The sequence below is a fragment of the Panthera uncia genome (genome assembly GCF_023721935.1).
Source record: "Panthera uncia isolate 11264 chromosome B3 unlocalized genomic scaffold, Puncia_PCG_1.0 HiC_scaffold_1, whole genome shotgun sequence".
NCBI classification, from domain to species: Eukaryota; Metazoa; Chordata; class Mammalia; order Carnivora; family Felidae; genus Panthera; species Panthera uncia.
Genome location: NW_026057582.1, coordinates 11,357,957 through 11,376,659, shown reverse-complemented (window position 1 = coordinate 11,376,659; position 18,703 = coordinate 11,357,957). Strand labels below are relative to the sequence as shown.

The window sequence follows — 18,703 nt, the reverse complement described above, 5'->3', positions numbered from 1 at the left end:
TACCGGGGCTTTGCAGTGTGATAGAGCTAAATCATTTCCCCCTCTGGTACCCTCCAAATTCTCCCAGTGAGAGTTTTTATCACATTGGTTCATTAAGACAATTACAGTAAAATTTATTAATTGCAAAGGTACAGAAGAGAGAGGAACGTGGCCTACAGCAAGCTTTGCAGAGAAGAGCTTGCCTCATCTGAGCTTTGGAGGATGGGGCTCCGGGAGAAGCGGAAGGTGGGCAGAGTGCAATTTTAAATAAAGTACTAGTGTTTTAGAACTGGTGGTATTCTGTTAATGATGTGTAGTTATGACACCTAGATAAACTGGAAAAAACCCGGAGATGTTGGGGCGCCTGGGTGGCTCTGTCGGTTAAGCGTCCGACTTTGGCTCAGGTCGTGATCTCGCGGTTTGTGGGTTCAAGCCCCGTGTCGGGCTCCGTGCTGACAGCTCAGGGCTTAGAGCCTGCTTTGGATTCTGTGTCTCCCTCTGCCGCCCCTCTCCCCCCAAAAATAAACATTTAAAAAAAAAAAAAGAGGATGTTGGCTTACAGTTGGGGAAAACACACCCTACCCATCTACCTCCAAAGTGCAGGCCAACCAGGGGAGGGAAGATTTCATGGAGCTTGACAAGGAAGCTCTAACCATAGTTGCCTCCTCTGGGCCATGTAGGATTGCAGGTCCTTGTACTCGGGGCTGTGAATCCTGGTTCATTAGGGGCATCCCTCCCTCTCTGGGCAAGTACTGACCAGTATGTAACTGAGCACACAATCCGCTGTCGTAATTCATTGCAATGATACGAAGCTAACTCCTGCCTCCTGATAGACCTAAAAGCAACCTGAGAACGTGGGTCCCCTGTTACCTGTCTTTTCTTGTTTATTTCTCTGGGCATTGGTGTTTAGTGTGGGATTCCTACTTTGCAAATACTTTTTGCTTTTGTAAGTACTCTTGATACCTGATGTAACAAGCATGTTTGAGGAGTTCGTGAAAGGGAGGGAACGAATCTCCAATCTCATTGGTACACCTGCCAGTTCCCCACCTGGGAGGCAAACCTGGGAAACGGGGGTGAAAGCCTAAAATGGAAATGATTGTCTTGGAAGTATCTCCATTTCACAAGACAGGGAGGACGTCCTACAAGGTATCTAGTAACTAGCAGTCCTTGCTTCACCAGCGGTGCAGGGGGTATAGTGAACAGAAAACTCTGTGGCCTCATTCCTCAGTCTCATAAGGAAGGGACAGAAATTACCTGCCTCTCACAGTTGAGTTACCCGGCAACACTTGGCGAATTAAATCAACAAACATTGCTTTGACCTTATTGCGTGCCTGGTGCTATGCTAGGAGCTGACAGCACCAAATGGAAGAACACAGTGTCTTCAAGGAACTGGTGCTCAAGGTCTAGTGATAGATCGCTGTTTACAGCTGTGCAGGTTGTGCACTGCACAACCCTAAGGGCTCCATTCAAATCTTAGACATGGCGGATTTGTCTCATTGTTATGACAATATTCTAGTAGATAGAAGCAAAATGTCTTCAGGAAGGGGGCACCTTATTCTTTGGGCTAATATAAGCCTGAATGAGAAAACAATTTCAGTACATCTGACAGTGGCCAGAGTGGACTTGTGTGTAAAAGGAGCCCTCTGTGTGCCTGAGGGAGTCCAGGAAGGGTGTGCAAAGAGCAGTCCTTTGGAAGACCATCCCCCTGAGCAGAGAGACCATGTTTTGTAGCAGCGTAGAGATTGTGTTCAACATTCAGACTGCTTGGGTTCACATCCCAAACGTACCCCTTACTGTGTGACCTTGGACAAGTTACTTAAACCTCTCTGTGCCCTACCTGAGTTGCTGCTAATTCTGCAATACCCCCAGGATGTGTATCCGGCCAGGCAGGTGGTTTAGTAGGAACGAAGCGTGAGGGCAGGGAGTCATCTCAGCCCTGCTCATGTGGACTGATGAATTCATTCTACCTCCCCAAATTGTCCAGCCTTTTCCTAGGGTGCAGACCACACAAAGGCCAAATACACCTGCTGATAACAAAATGTATTGTGTTTTCCTTTAAACAGCAATGCTTAAAAGTAAAAGAGAAATATGGACAAATATATTCAAATTCCTCTAGGTCCATTGCCTGGTCTCCTTCATGATGGGCTAATAAAAGTCATGGGATATATGGCTCCATCACATTTAGGCACTTTATAGTTTGCTGATTGTGGTCCACAGATAACATTTATCAACTTATACTCTTGTTCCAAGGGACAAGGGCAAAGCTGAACAAGATAAATGCCCGCTGGAATAAGTAAACCATATGTCAAAAGCAGGACATAAAATGGGTTACCCTGGCTTCTAAAAATACCTCTATGGGGCAGGCAGAATTACTGAGCGCTAAGTGTAATCATGATTGAGTATAGCCACTCACTTCCTGATCGTCATGGTCCTGAAATACACTGAGTTTTATATCCACAGTCTCAACTTTTTCCTTGCCTGGGTGTGCCTCCTTAGTGACAGCCCCAGAGAGAGGTCCAGATCCTTCCCGTCTCCTATCAGGGTCTACATACTGCGATCCAAACCCCCAGCCAGATCATGAAGGTGGATGTTTGAGAAATTTGAAAATGTGATTCTTTTGGAGGTTAGCTGGGAAAATGATCACAAAAGTAACAGAGAAACTCCCAAATCTCAGTAGCTTCACCAGTACGAGTTCACTTTTCATCCCACAAAAAGCCGCCGTGCGTGTGCAGCAGGGAAGCTTCCTGAGCGGTGACCCAGGGACCCGGGCTCCTTTCTGCTTTGCCATCATCAACAGGTGGCCTCCAGGGCCCCTGTGAAAGGTGAGAGAGGGTGGAGAAGACATGCCTGTTTTCTGAAGCTCTTTGGGGGCAAAAGGGACCCATGGCACTTGTGGCCTGGCTGATGAGGTCCTCTGGTGGGCAGCTGTTTTCTCTGCGGCTGTGGCCGCTGTGCCACGGAAGGGGAGCCCGGGTCTGTGGCAAGCCCCCCCCACTGTCTCGGCCAGCAGGCGGCTGTGAGCAGTGAGCCCTCCTCCTCCCCCAACACACCCCACCTTCCCGAGTTAGTTCAAAATAGCAGACTATCTGAAGCTCCAGGAGTACTGGCTGGAGTTTGAGGTTCTAGAAAGTAAGTTAGAGAATTGCCCCCGAGTGTTCTGGATGCAATTAGGGCCAGCCTTTAGCCAAATTTCCAAGGAGGCGTCTTCTCTCATCTATTCCTCCTTTCTTCTGCATCCTTCTAACACTCTTCTCAGCAGACTCTGCTAGAAATTTCCATTTGGGCACTGCACCCCCACCCCCTCCCCATATGCTCTGTTCCTACATTACGTACGTAGCTTCTCTGTCAGCCACACTACTCATTCTTTGAGTGCTGTTAATGCTCAGTATTAAGAGGTAAAGCTGATGGGGCTAATTTATACTAGTATGTAGTTGACTGACATCTCTTTTTCTCTGGAAAGTGAATTACATTTAATATACACACACACACACACACTCAGTACTCTCTTTAGTGCTGGGGGTCCTGTGCATGTCCTCCCTGAGCAGAGAGGAACACAGTACAGTGATGAAGGGCCAACTGAATACAAACCCCTACTTTGCCCCTTGCTGTGTGACTGCGGGCAAGTTACATAACCTCTCTCTGCCCTCAAATCAGCTATTGCAGACGTTTCCGCAATACCTGGGAGCGGTATGTGTCCACCCAGGCACCAGATAGATCAGTTAGTCCTTCAGCTGCAAGTCAGGTCTCCTCCAGAGATTTGAGAATAGGGCTTAGGAACTGTGTTTACAACAGGGAGGAGGTAAGCATGAAGATTCCAGTGGAAGCTTCTCCACCAGCTCCTGAGTGGTCAGGATGGAGAGCCTGGGGTTGTTTAGCACAGACCTCACTCCGGTGGGGTCCAGCATTCAGGATTGACTACAGCGATAGAACTAGTTTGCAGGCAATCTGATACAGCTGAGGCAACGGAACTGTGTGTGTGTGTGTGTGTGTGTGTGTGTGTGTGTGTGTGTGTGTGTTGAGATGGCAGGCTTACTCCCAGCGTAGATTCAGACAGAAATGATTTCATGTGAACCAAAGTGCTGAATCGTCACGGGATGCTCATATGGGTTATGTATGCTTGTTGTTCTCATCCACCAGAGGGAATGAGGATGGAAGGAAAAAAGCAGGGGGGGGGGTGAGTAAATGGACCTGGGATTTGAATCTCTGACTGTATTTGTGGTGGTTAAATGGAGTCTTCTGGGTTTATTTGTGTAAGGAAGTAACTTGCTTCGTTATTTACTTGGTGATCCCAGAATGGCAAGCAGTAAGTGGGTTATTGGAAACATAGGAGCGGACTGTGCGCGGGCGGGTGGGGAAGGTCAGGGGAGCCAGGGCCTGGGACCGGGCGAACGCTCTGTGGATCTCTGCAAGGGTGTGAGTTTGTGTTACCTTGGAAGCCTCCTAGGTGGGCTGTCTGTTTTAAGATGGCTTCGAGAAGTGAGCCAAGGTGGAGAAACCCCAGGCTGTGGAGCCACGCCCATCTGGCTCGTGTTAAGTTCTGGCTCTCCTGCTTATGGGCCGGAAGGCTTCACACAAGTCCCTTAGCCTTTCTGGGCCTCAGTTTTCTCATCTGCCAAATGGGGATAATGAAACCTCCCCATCAGGTGGTAATTAGGATGAAGTAAGGGAATGACTAACAAAGGTTGCTTCCTTTATCTCCCTACTGGTGTTAATCACGACTATTTATTCTTTCCTTGTCCTGAAGCAGGTTAAAATCTGCCTATTCTCCCAACAGGAAGCCCTCCTGCTGGGAAAATTCGGTTAGTGCAGATGTATGCATGTCTTTCCCTCAGTGTGAGAAAGTGGGGAACTTTGATTCCAGTATCTGTGAATTACAAGTCACTGTTTGGGGGACTAAATAGATAAGGGGCTGGAGTTTTCTGAGAGATAAGAAGCTACAGATAAAGGAAATCTGGCCCTAGGACCAGCTCACTGAGTCTTGGGGTGAAGGGGGGGGAGGTGAGTGGGGCTTTGGCTCGGGTTTCTGCAGACAGCGGTGGGGCTGGGTCAGGGCGGCTGGTGGAAAATAGCTTCTTGGCCGATGCTGAGTTAAGGTCAGTCTCCTGGGCTCTTCCCATCCCAGTGGTTCAGTTGCTCGGGGTCATTAAGACACAGAGAGGTCCAGCAAGCTGACCTCGGCAACAAGGGGAGGCGATGCTGCACAGCTGGATGGAGGAATGGGGGGGTAGGATGGGGGGGGGGTAGGCATTGCTGGTGCTGTCTGCCCACAACCCAGTTTCCTGCAGAGTCAGAGAAAGCTGGAAGCCGTTGGAGGCTGTGAAGCACAGAAAATAATAGAGTTGCAAAGGATGGAAAGGAACAAGGGAGAGAAAATGCAAATGCATTAAATGCATTTTAGAACTTTTTATTGAAGGATAACATACATATAGGAAAGCACGCTTCATAGATTTTCACAAACAGAACATACGCATGTCACCAGCACCCTCGAGGAAGACACTGTTACTAGCCCCAGAAGGCCCTCCCGGTCCCCTTGTAGTCCGCCCACCCCCCACCCCCACCCCCCAATGGGGGACCCCCCCGCCTCCTGACTTGTAACAGCATCTTTGTAAGGGCATCTTTAAAAAAAATTTTTTTTTTTTTTTATGTTTGAGAGAGAGAGGAGCGAGGGTGGGCAAGAGGCCGAGAGGGGGAGAGAAAGAAAAACCCAAGCAGGCTCCCCGCTGTCAGTGCAGAGCACAATGCTGGGCTCAGTCTCCATGCTGGGCTTGAGGACCGTGAGGTCATGACCTGAGCCGAAATCAAGAGCCAAAGCCTAACTGACTGAGCCCCCCGGGCGCCCCAAGGGCAGCTCTTTTAAGGTAAAATTGTGCATGTGCACAAGAGAGTGGCATCATTCTGGCGTCATTGGTTACACAGAATAGCGGACATGTCCTGAGCCCTCGCTGTATGCTGAGCCTCTTGCACGCTTTTACATGCATCCTGTCACTCTGTCCTCTGAACACGTCTGAGAGGTGGGGGCTAATATTAGGCCTGTTTCACAAACAGGAAACGAAGACACGGCAAGGTTAAGAAGCTTGTTTGTCAAGGCCACCCCACAGTTAAGTGACGGAACAAGAGGTTGAAAGCAATGAAGGTCCACCTTGCCGCGTGCCCCTCGGGGGAGGCAGAGGGCACGGGTCATCTGGAGGTGGTGTGTTGGACGCGGAGACGGCGGAAGGACCAAAAGTGATTGTGGGTTTAGTAATTGAAGAAAATCTAAGGCATCAAGAGCAAGTATCCACACTGATGCTTGTGCCTATGGGAGGCATGTTTATTCTGTGTTCACTCACGGGTTTGAACACCTCTTAGACAAACTCGGAGTTCTCCCCTCTGTTTGAGAATCACTTCTCTGGTCCAGCTCTCTCATTCATCATAGATGAGGAAATCGGGTCCCAGAGAGTGGAACTGACTTACCGAAGGTCAGGCGTTCAATGAATATCAGGGCCGAGACTCAGGGCAGACTCACTGCACAGTGCTCTTTCCTTCCTGTCGTGTAGTTCCCCGTTAACCAGCTTCTCTATACACCTATTTCATGGAAAGTCACAGTTGAACTGGATATTTTGGAGCCTGTGTCGGGGCACAGGCCTGGGATCCCCAGCTGCCTGCCCGTGTCTCCACCTCCAGCCTTGGAATCAGGGTTGAGACACTTAATAGAGCTCCAGTGCCCATTTTCCCTCTTTGCCCAGTGAGTGCTGCTCATAGCCAACATTTTCCCTGCCCAGGTGGAGTCTTGCCCCTTGATTCCCTTCTTCCATTTAGGCTCTTACCCAGCATGCATTTAGAGCCGGCACCCCATGAGTCTCTCCTCTCCTGGCTGGGGCCTGTCTTGGTGGTTTGAATGAGGCAGAACCAGGTCCCTGAAGCTCATGGGTCCCCTGAACCCTCAGTCAGTGGAGAAGGAAAAGGAATCCATACTTCCTGCCGATGTTTCTTTTCAAAGTTTCCACTAGCTCAGTGTGTTTCCTGCCCTGGGATTGATTATGTGCCTTCATTCTTGGACTAGCAACTATTGAGTACCTGCTGTGTATAAGACGCACTAAGAGAAATAAGACAGGTGTGAATGCTTTGGATAAGATTGTCTGTCAAAGAATCTTCTCAGGCGCCTTGTCACACGTGATTCTAGGATCCAGGCCCCTGCCCTCCCGGGTTTCATTCTAGCCGCAGCTAGATGTTTTAGGGCTTTGGTTTAAGTGACCAGAACCCAGCCTGGACTGGCTTGAGCGGGTGATGGGAAATGATGGGCTCCTGAACTGGGAAGTCAGGGCTAGCTTTCAGTATGGCTGGATCTAGGGGTCAGTGGGTGGCAACAGCATCGATCCTTCCCTCGTGGCTTCCTTCACAGCACATCTCTGCACAGAGGCCCTCGGAAGCCCTGGTGTGCGTTTTGACCACTTTGAGGTTTAGCAGGAAAAAAAGCTGCTCCTGAGATGGACTCCCATGGGACCGTTCACTTATCTCTGAACCAACCCTAAGGTGGAACCAGCCCCACTCCAGTCTTCCGGGCAAGAACAGGAGAGGGCACATTCCCACAGGGCGACCCAGGGTTATAGGATGCTGGGAGGCAAGCAACAGATGTCCACTCGATCACCCACCCCGAGGACTCTGAGTAGCCGACTCTGGTATAATCGGTCTCTCTTTGAAACAGGCTGATCTGCGTGTGGGCCAGGCACTCTGTCCTCTTGGGCCTGGATGTGTGGCCCCAGCCACGAGCCTCTCTGACCCCTGCCGACCTCCCGTTGTCACCCCTCTAGATTCATGGCATCGCGGCGCCCACCCATCACTCCAGCCAGGCCATAGATGCATTCTTCTGGCCCCCCTCAGTCTTCCAGCTGGCAGCCCAGGTTGCCCCAGCATTTGTGCATCTGTCCCTTCCTCTCCAGCCCCGGAAGCTTCTGTTGAGGCCCCTGTTCCTCACGCCCCCCCCCCCACCCCGAATGTGTTTCTAAAACTGGCATCAGCAAACTACAGGCCAAATCCAGATCATCGTCTGTTTATAGATGGCCCACAAGCTTAAAATGGTTTCTTTATTTTTAATGGCTGGGGGGGGGGGGGGCGGGAAGGAATGAAAAGAAGAATAGTTTGCGGGATGTGAAAATTACGTGATATTCAGATTTCAGTGAACATAAATAAAGTTTTATTGGAACACGGCCATGCTCATTTGTTTATGTATCCTATATGGCTGCTGCTCGGCAGAGTTGAGTAGTTGTGACACAGACCATATGGCCTACAAAGCCTAAAATACTTACTATCTGGCCCTTTACAGAAATAAGTTTGCCAATTTTTGGTTTAAAATACTCGAATCCTGTCATTCCCGAGCTCAGAAGTCTTCCAGTGCTCCCTGGTGTCATTGAGACACTAGGTTCCTATCCTGGTACTCAAGGTCCTGTGATCTGGTTCAGTCCCACGTCCCCGTATGTCTTCCCATTGTCATGTTCCCCTACCTTCCAGAACGCTTGGGTCCTGATGGCGCAGCATTCCCGGCCTCCTGGGCTCCCTCCCCCTTCCTGCCGCAGCATCCAGTTCATTCCTTTGCCTAGAAAGCCTCTCACTCCCTTCCTGACGTGACTCTGGAAATCCTCCAGAGCTCAGCTCTCCTGTCTGCCCATCTTCTCTGAGTCACCTTTTCTGAGTTAGAGTTCATTGTTCCCTCTTCTGTGTTCCACTGAAGCTGTTCAAACCTCTCCCGTGGCATTTGTCTTGTTCCAGCCACCCTCCGCTACCCACCTGCTTCCCCCTCCATGGGAGACTGTGAATGTTGCCTGCTAACTTACCCTTATTCCCTTGCAGCCCCTAGCATACATCCTCCTGATAGATTGCACACGCACTGCGCTTATCCAAAGGAGTGAAATTCAAAATCAGGACCGGGAGCAGTTTCAGTTCCAGGGACAGACGTGCTCATTGTATAGGAACCTACACACACACACACACACAGAGTCACAACTGGCAGAATAAAAATCTTCCGCTGTGGTGGGATGCACAGGGAAGTTGGTAGAAATTGGCAAGAGATGTGCCATTATTGAACGGTGTGGATTTGAGTTGATTTCATGAGACTTTCAGGAGAGGGTGGGGAAGAGGGGGAGGGGGCGAGAGTCAGAATTTTCTGGCATGTTCCTAGCCACTCAGTTTGGGTGGAGAGAGAGTTTTGTGAGCGGGGACAGCGTGTGGACTGGTATAGATACACCATGTGTGAGAGGCAGGGAGTGGGCAGGTCGTAATTACAAGGAAGCAGAGTGAATGTAGGCATCAGCGTTCAGTGGAAGAAAGTAGAAGCTGCCATTTTTTTTGTAACGCAATGTTGTTAGTTTCAGGTGTACGACATAGTGATTCAGCAGCTCTGTATGTGACCCTGGGTCTGGCTGTGCTCACCAGAAGCGTACTACCATCTGTCCCCATACGGTGCTGTTAAAATACCTTGGGCTCTATTCTCTAGGCTGTACCTTTCATCCCTGTGACTTATTCATCCCATAACTGGAAGCCTGTATCTCCCACCACCCTTCACCCATTTTGCCCATCCCCCCCCACTCCCATCCCCTCTGAGGGCACCCGTCAGCTTTCTGTACCTTTGGGTCTGTTTCTGCTCTTTTGTTGGTGTGTTCATTTGTTTTCTTTTTAGATTCCACTTCTAAGTGAAATCATGTAGTATTTGCCTTTCTCTGACTTAATTTCACTCAGCATAATACCTTCTAGGTCCATCCATGTTGTTGCAAATGGTATGACGTCGTTCTTTTTGGTTTTTTTATGGCTGTGTAAATTCCACTGTATGTATATGTGTATATATGCGTGTCTTCTTTACCCATTCACCTATTTGTGGACACTGGGGTTGTTTCTGTCTCTTTTCAAATTAGTGAAAAGGTCCCGTGGAGTAGTTACCCAATATTGGAATTATTAGATCATGTGGGAATTCTATTTTCAGGTTTTCAAGAAACCTCCGTACTGTTTTCCACAGTGGCTGCACCAGTTTACATCCCCACCAACAGTGCATGAGAATTCCCTTTTCTCCACATCCTCACCAGCACTTGTCATTTCCTATCTTAACACCATGCTGACTGGTGTGAAGTGATCTCATTGTGGGTTTGATTTGTGTTTACCTGATAATGAGTGGTGTTGGGTATCTTTTTATACATCTGACATCTGTATATCTTTGGAAAAATGTCTATTCAGGTTGTCTGCCCATTTTTATTTGGATTATTTATGGTTTTCTGATGTTGAACTGTATCAGTTCTTTATATATGTTGGATACTAACCCTTTATCGGGTATGTCATTTGCAAATAACTTCTCCCATTCAGTAGGTGGCGTTTTTATTTTATCGATGGTTTCCTATGCTGTGCAGAAGCTTTTTTTTTTTTTTTTTTTTTGATGTAGTCCCAGTAGTTTATTTTTGCTTTTGTTTCCCCATGCCTCAGGAGACCTATCTAGAAAAATGGCAGCAGCCACCATTTTAACTGATTTTATTCCCTGGACTAGTGTTTCTCAACCTGGACCCTATTGGCATTTGGGGCTATATAATTCTTTGGGGCACCGTCTCATGCCTTGTAAGGTGGTCAGCATCCCTGGCATTTATTCGCTAGATGCTAGTAGTACCCCTGCCCCAAGTTTTGCCAACCAAAAATGTTTCCAGAGGTCACCTAGGCTGGGTGTGGGGGTGAGGAGACAGAACTACCCTCAGTTGGTAACCACATCCCCAGATGACTGCTCCTCAAACTTTCTGTAGCAAAAAAACAAAACAAAACAAAAAACAAAACGAAAAACCCTTGTTTCTTTATCAAATACTAGAAAAAGAAGTCAGTAGAAAAAGGACCACATACTTGATCGTCACAAGGTCAGATTGTTGAAACGTGTTTAAATGCTTACTCCTTTTCTCTGTTCTGCCCCTTTCACGGATGGATAAACAGAGGTTCCCAGACCACATTCCAGCACAGAAAAATGTTAGAGAACATTCTCCACTCGTGTAGACGTCAGCGTGTGCTGGGATTTTGTCACTCTTAGGCCCTTGTTAGAATGTTTCCTCGTCATCTTGTACACTGACTTTTCCTCTGAAAAGCAGATTCACCCTTGAAAGGTGACGTCCACCTCGTGTTGGAAGGAGTGCATTGGCTGTCTCCTGGGTGACCCACCTCCTCAGAGATGGCGTCGCTCAGAATTCTCCTGAGGAAGGCCTGGAGTCCTGTTCCACTTTCTGGAAGCTGTTCTACCCCCTGACCGCCCTCCAAAGCCAGAGCCCGTGCTGACACGCTCCTCTGCCAGGCTCTCCCTGCCAGCGGGCCCGTTACCTTCCCAGTTCTGGCCCCGAGTCTGGGATGGCTTCCTCCCCATGTTGGGTGGTCAGCCTGGAAGGTCAAGGCTCTTGCCTTTCATCCTGTGGCCCAGAATAGGCTCGTAAATGGTGGGAGATGGAATTGAGGGCTGCACGGATTTTAAATTTGAAGGCCTTGAACTCTACGGAGGTGTAGAGAAATCCTACCATCCTTTCTGTGAAGTGGAAATACTTCGGGGGGGGGGGGGCAGGGCATGGCAGGTGAGAAGTCAGAGAAGTCAGTGACTTTGGGGGTGTCACCCCATTTCTAACTTTTTAACCTAAACACAAAGTGGGGCGTCCCTGGTAAAAGTCGGCTGCGTTGGGCAGGTATGTGGAGGAAGAGAGGGGGCTGGCGGGAAAGCCAAGAATTGTTTCCGTGGCTTAATGATTCGCTTCCTTCCTGCCTTGTGTTGGGCGTTCTCCAGCAAGAGGACTCGACATGAGTGGAACTGAGCCGAGAAACGGTTGTGGTCCCATGTCTCTGATTACCTCAGCCCTCCTCTTACTGGGGAGGAAACTGAGGTCAGGTCTGTCAGAGTCAGTGGCTCAACTGAGGCCAGAATTGAACTTTCTGGACTCCTGATACAACGCGTCTTGTCCGATTCTTTACTGCCTTGTGAACCTTGATTTTGGTTGATGCTTTGAGGAGGGGGGGATGGGCCTCGGATAACATCTAGGGAGAGAAATGGCCACAGGTAAAGGTCCAACGAGCTGGTGTGCTTTATCTTAGATTTTGTTCTGTGGTTCAGATGAATCTCCCATTTATGACAGGCTAAGAACTTCCTCAAACCTCACAGTGTTTGGTGGAAACTTAAGGAGCTAAGTAATTTTCCATAAGCTCACAAAGAAAAGCCAAGAATAAAATTCAGACCCTAGCGACTCTTCATTGGAAATGTTTTGACAGAAGCCAAGGACAAGAATAAGCCCAGAGCCTAGAAGGAATTAGGCAGACTTTTTTTGTTCTGAGATTTTAGGAAAGAGGGGTTGTATGTCCAGAGCATACCTGCCAATCATTCAACAGATGTTTAGTTAAGCACCTACTATGTGAGACATCTGGAAAATACATTAAGCTTCCAGTTCCTTCCTTTCTACCTGTAATTTTGTTTAACCCTATTTTTAAATGCTTATTTATTTATTTTGAGACAGTGCATGCACATGGGAGTTGGGCAGAGAGAGAGGGAGAGAGAGAATCCCAAGCAGGCTCCGTGCTGTCAGTACAGAGCCTGATGTGGGGCTCGATCCCATGAACTGTGAGATCATGACCTGAGCTGAAATCAGGACTCAGAGGTTTAACCAACTGAGCCACCCACCCAGGCGCCCCTGCTTTACCCTGTTGTTTGAACTATAGCGACTAGTTGGGCTTATTAAATGTGTAAATGTCTATAAGGACCCCATAATTCCTTGGCCAGTGCTCACTGAGGGACTGCCTGATGTACAAGCAACTGTAGGAGGGGAGAAATCAATCTGTTTCCAGGAGGATCTCACTGTGCCTTCCCAAACAGGACTGATGAACTCAGCCCCTGTCTGTGCTGAATCCTGGCTGGATGCTTCTTGTTTTGAGGTCCCCTGGGGGAGAGGCAGGATTGTGCCAAAGAGAAAGATGGCCAAACGGGAAACCCCCAGGGGGTGGAGTGGGGAGACAGGGAGTGACCTAAGGATGCTGAGGGGGTGACCCTGACCTACAGCTGTGGGTTATCAAATGGTGAGAGTAGCCTGGCAGGTCCCTCTGCAAACTCTATGTGCTTGTCCCTCTGTCTCCTGGCCTCTGGCTTCTGCCTCATCCAGGGGACAGGAGGAACAGCTCCTCATTCTCCACTTCCCAGGCCCAGTTTGCCAAGGTCCAGTGTATCAGTCAGAATTCTCCAGAGAAAAAGAACCAGTAAGAGGCATATCCATACGCACACTCATAACAAGATTTATGTCCGGGAAATTGGTTTATGTCATTACAGAGACTGGCAAGTCTGAAATCTGTAGGATGGGCAGGCAGGCTAGAAACTCTCAAAGCAAGAGCTGATGTTTCAGTCTTGAGGCAGAATTTTTGCTCTAAAAGCCTTCATCTGATTGGATGAAGCCCAGCCATGTTATCAGGGGCAATCTCCTTTACTTAAAGTCAGTTAGACGCTGGATGGTAGATGTTAACCACATTCACAAAACACCTTCATGGAAACACCTAGATTTGTGTTTGATTAAATGATTGGGTGCTGTAGCTGAGCCGGGTTGCCACATGAAATTAACCATCCCTTCCAGCACAGAGCTTGGCCCTGACCTCTGCACCAGGTAAAGGGAAGGGCCGTTCCAACCTCCCCCAGGTCCCTTACTGGTTAGCAGGGGGCCGGGACCCCTGCTCACTCTTAACTCATCCATCCTTGCCTAGGTCTGAGTGTCCTTGGGGGTCGTGCTCCGCACTTGCCTTTCCCCAGCAAGTATTCACGTACCTTGTTGAACTTGAGGCCAACCAGGATAAGGGTATATTGAGTGTCTGTGTTAGAAATGATGAAGGTCTTTCCTGGCGTATCGACACAGATTAATTTGAACCCTGTTAGCTAATTGGTATTAATATTTGCTCCCAGTAACTGAACTCCTAATGAGCAGAGTGACCATGAAATGTATCATCCAAACTGAGACACTTTTGAGAGTGAAGGGGCACGGTTAAGCATTCTGGACAGCAGATGTGAATCAGGATTGTCTTGAGAAAATTAGAGCATATGAAAGACTTACTGATGGCCATCGCTATGTTTTCTTAAGAGCTCTTTTATGGGGAGTTATTTTCTACGCCTGTGTTCCACAGATCGAGTTAATCAAGTCAACAATACGAGCACCGTTGTGGGTTGAACTGCATCCCCCAAAAAGAGATGTTGAAGTCCTGATATTTCTGAATGTGACTTTATTTGGAAATGGGGTCTTCACATAATTAGTCAGGATGAGGTCTTGTGGGGGGGACATGCGGAGTGGGGGGGGCATGTGGAGTGGGCGGGGTGCATGCGGAGAGGGGGGCGGGTGGGGGGGGGGGGGGGGCATGCAGAGTGGGGAGGGGCATGCAAGAGGAAGCCGTTTAGAATTCCTCCACCTGCTGTAGCCGCTAGATTGGTTTTGGTATATTTCTTTCCGGTTGTTTTCATTTACTTATTTGTGCCTAGCTGCCCGCAAACCACACGTGATCGTGTGTGTTTTTTCATTTATAATTAGTTTTATTTCCACATCCAATGTCTTTTCAATAACACTTTGTCTAAATTTGTCATGAGGGCAAGGGCTTTGCCTCTCTTGTTCATGGATGCATTCCCAGGATACAGAGCCATGCTGGGGTGGGGTAGATGCCAGTAAATGTTCGTGGAGGGATCGGAGAAATGTGTCGCAACTACATAACCATTTCCCTACTACTGGATGATTAGGGACTTCAGTGTTTTATCTTTAGAGGTAATGAGCATGTGGTCTTTCCCTTATATTTTGAATAACAGAATACAAGCCAGTGATGAGTTGGGTCAAAGAGAAGAAACGCTTTCTGGTTCTTCATAGACAGTCAAGTGCTATTTTAGAGCTGAATTACCCAGATATCACTCTTGGCTCTGATGCTGTGTGTCCTTGGGTAAATTCCTTAACCTTTCTGTGCCCTAGTTTGCCCATCTGTAAAATGGAGCTGATGATAATCATTTCACAGGCTTGTTATAAGGATTACTTTTAATGTTTACTTATTTATTTTGAGAGAGAGTGAGCAAGCGCAGAGCCCAATGAGGGACTCGATCTTACGACGAGATCACGACCTGAGCCGAAATCAAGAGTCGGACGCCTGACCAGCTGAGCTACCCTGGTGCCCCTTGTTGTAAGGATTAAAAGGAATACTATGTGTCAGGTACTTAGAGGGCTTGGTACACAGTAAGCCCCATATACATACCTATTTGCTGTTTGTGGTTTATACATAAAACATCATGATCATGCTAACAAAAAATTACATCTGTGTCCCCCAAGTCGAAGTAGTTCACCCTAATAGTCACTGTCCTCTTGATATACTCAGTACCTCTGTGTGGTGGCTGGTGAGTGGCTCAGAGTTTGGTGGTTGTAATGTGGATAAGAATCTCGGTTGCTGATGAACTTGAGATATGTTGTGTGCATTCTTTATCAGATCCTGTAGCAGAGGTGGGGGCAGAAGAGGGGTGAACGAATTGTCCCCATGGCACTAGGAGACCGCCCAACCTACTGTGGGAGAAATACAGCCAGACACAGCCAGCGGCCAGTGGAATTATGCAGATGAACAAAGTCCACCCGATGAGAACACATCCCTGCTGTTCGCTCCGTGTACTGTAGCAAGGGGGTCCACTACCACCGCTTGCCCTTGGCAGAGACTCAGGCAGGTAGGGGGGTGGAAAAGCTTTATCGTGAAAACAGGAGAGGCCTAGGGTGTGCCCTGGTGGGAGGTCATTGGCACGGGAGGCTGGCGGAGGGTGAACTAGAAGCAGGGCATCTCATGCCATTGGTCTGGGGAGTATGTCTGTTTCCTAGGGCTGATGTAATGTTACCACAAACTGGGTGACTTAAAACAATCACCGTATTGTGTCCTTGTTCTAGAGGCTAGAAGTCTGAGATCAAGGTATCCGTAGGGTTGGTTCCTCCTGAAGGCTCTGGGGAGAATCTGTCTGCTGTCTCTGCTCTGGTTTCTGGTGGCTACATCCATCCTTGGTGTTCCTTGGCTGCTGGACACGTCACTACGGTCTCTGAGTTCGTCGCCACCCGCCTTCTCTGTGTCTTCGTGTGTCCTTTCCTCTTATAAGGACACCAGTCAGTGGATTTAGGGACCACCCTAATCCAGTATGACTTCATTTTTATTTAAATAATTGCATCGGCAAAGACCCTATGTTGTAGACAAAATTATGTCTCCCCTCCTCACTCCCCAGTCCGTATGTTGAAGCCCTAACCTCCATGTGACCGTATTTGGAGAGAGCACCTTGGTAGGTAATTAAGGTAACATGAGGTTATAAGGCTGGGGCCCTAATCCAATAGGACCGGTCCTTGGAAGAGGGAGAGATTCCAGAGCTCACAGTCTCTGCACGCACACAGAGGAGGCCACGTGAGGACACAGCAGGAAGACCACAGTCCCCGAGTCAGGAAGAGGAGCCTCACCAGAAACCAACCCCGGGGGGCAACCCGATCTTGGATGTCCAGCCTCCAGAAGTGCGAGGAAACGAATTTCTGTTGTTGAAACCCTCCAGCCGGTAGTATTTTGTTGCAGCAGCCCTCCCAGGCTAACACACCTAATTTCTAAATAAGGTGCCTGCTGGGCATGAGTTTTATTCAGTCTGTTACAGGGAGCATATTGGCTTTCTCTGGCTGGTCTTGAGTTGGTAGTGGCGACGAGCAGGAGGCTTGCTGACCGAGCCCTGACCGTCTGGGCCAGTCGTGGTTCGTTGGGCTTCCTGCAGACACAGGAGTCCGAGTTTCGTGGTCCTGTGTGCCGTGGCCATTGTCCACTTGTCTATCTGGGCTCTTGGAGTTCTGTTGCTAACCAGCTGGGATGCTGGGTAAAGAAAGCCCTTGACCTCTCTGGATGTCAGTGTGCTTTTCTCCCCCTTAAAATGGGAAGTTAAGTGGTTCTCACGGACAGGATAAGGAAATTCAGCATCAGGCTAGGGACAGAGTTGGGGATGGCGGTGTTGGCTTAGAAAATGTCCCCCCGCCCCCAATTTTGATAAGCCCAATGCCCTGTCCTGGGTGAAGGACAACTGGGCCACGTAGCATCTGGAACCTCTTCCAGCCCTAAAATTCCGTGGCGGTTGCTCCTGGAGAGTGCGATCCTGCTGCTGGATCTTCCAATCAAATTTTTATTTTTGGTGGTGCTTAATCTCTTTTGGAATGTGCTGGAAAAAAAAAAAAAAAGATAGGATTTTAAACTCTTTTTCAAGCTGGTTAGGCCAATGATTTAATTATTTTTGCTCCTGTTTGAGACATGAGGGTGATGATAAAACCTAGACATTCCAACTATTGCCCATGAAAGGTATAAAATTCCTAGCGAAGTTATTTTAAACCATAGAATTGGGGGAAAATCACGATTTTTTTTTTCTTTTTGCTTTTGGTTTCTGGCACTTGGGTGGTTTCTAAAACACACAAGTTGAAATGATGGAAGTTTGAAGCTATTTAAATTACTCTCCAGCCTTACGGTCTCACTTGCATAGTTTCAGAATAAACGTCAGGGCTTAGAACGTGGGGCTATTTTTAACTAAGGTAGAAAGCAGAGAGAGAATGGCGTGTTTTGAGACAATTTTTTTCTGTTTTGAAAAATTCAATTCACAGTTTATATTCCCTAAAGAGAATCGACTAATTGAAAGGTCGGGGAAGGATCAGCATCTAATGGAAGCACATCTCCGTCCAGCACTTTCCTTCTGGGCAAGGTCATGGTTCAGCATCCAAGCAGCACTTTGGAAGCCCAGAGCCGAGAAAGCAGGGCCAGCCGGCCTGTCTCCTAGATATCCTTGGGGCAGAGCTCGTTCTAGCAGCTCTGGGGTTTGTGTCCGAAGGGAGGTGGAAAGCCAGACACGTATTCACTCCGTGGACGTGTCCTGAACACCCACCTCGTGCCAGGATCTGACAGCTCACAGGCTTGAGCCGTGAAGCCGGAGGAGAGCCAGTGTGGGAGGGCAGGTGGCTTGAGAAGACGAGAGATTGTCCGGGCCACACCACGCGGGTTTGGGCATTTATCCTAAGAGCAATTGGAAACCATGGAAGGGTTTCAGGCCATATGCACATGTGGAGGAACTGGTCTGGCTCCGTGTGGAGCACAGAACGGGGCACACCGGGAGAGGTTGGTGGAGACGGAGAGGTGGGTGAACTCAAGCTGGTTAGGAAGTAAGATGGCCGGGACCCTAAGGAGCATTGGCTAAAAGAGGGCAGAGTGTGAAGCACCTGGATGGCTCAGTCGGTTAGGTATCCAACTCTGGATCTCAACTCAGGTCATGGCCCCAGGGTCATGAGATGGAGCCCTGCGTCAGGCTCTGCGTTGACATTGCACAGCCTGCTTGGGATTCATTCATTCATTCATTCATTCATTCATTCTCTCATTCTCTCTCTCTCTTTCTGTCAAAATAAATAAACTTGAAAAAAATAGTAGGACAGAGTGTCAGTCAGTGCTCAGTACAGGAAATAGAAGCCATTCTCCATATTTTTAAACAGAAAGGAGTTCAGGGAATTATGTGTTTACAAAGTTGCAAGAAAGGCTAAAGGAACAGGAGTTGGAAGTGGGGTGATCAAGTTCAAAGACATCCTGTGGGGGAGTACGGAAGTGGGTGCTGTTGCCAGGAGAGCCTCTCAACACATGGGCTTTATAACCTTGGTCGCCGGAGGAAGAACCCCTCTGCGTCTTTTCTTCCCTCTGAGCCCCCTGGCTTGGCAGACCCTGCTTCTCC

The 18,703-nt window shown here is 48.6% G+C and overlaps 1 protein-coding gene across 1 annotated transcript in view; it reads left to right on the top strand.

Annotated features, from left to right (window-relative positions):
- Positions 1 to 18,703, top strand: part of SLC24A4 (solute carrier family 24 member 4) — a 170,702-nt gene that overhangs the window by 85,529 nt on the left and 66,470 nt on the right. The window lies entirely within an intron of this gene.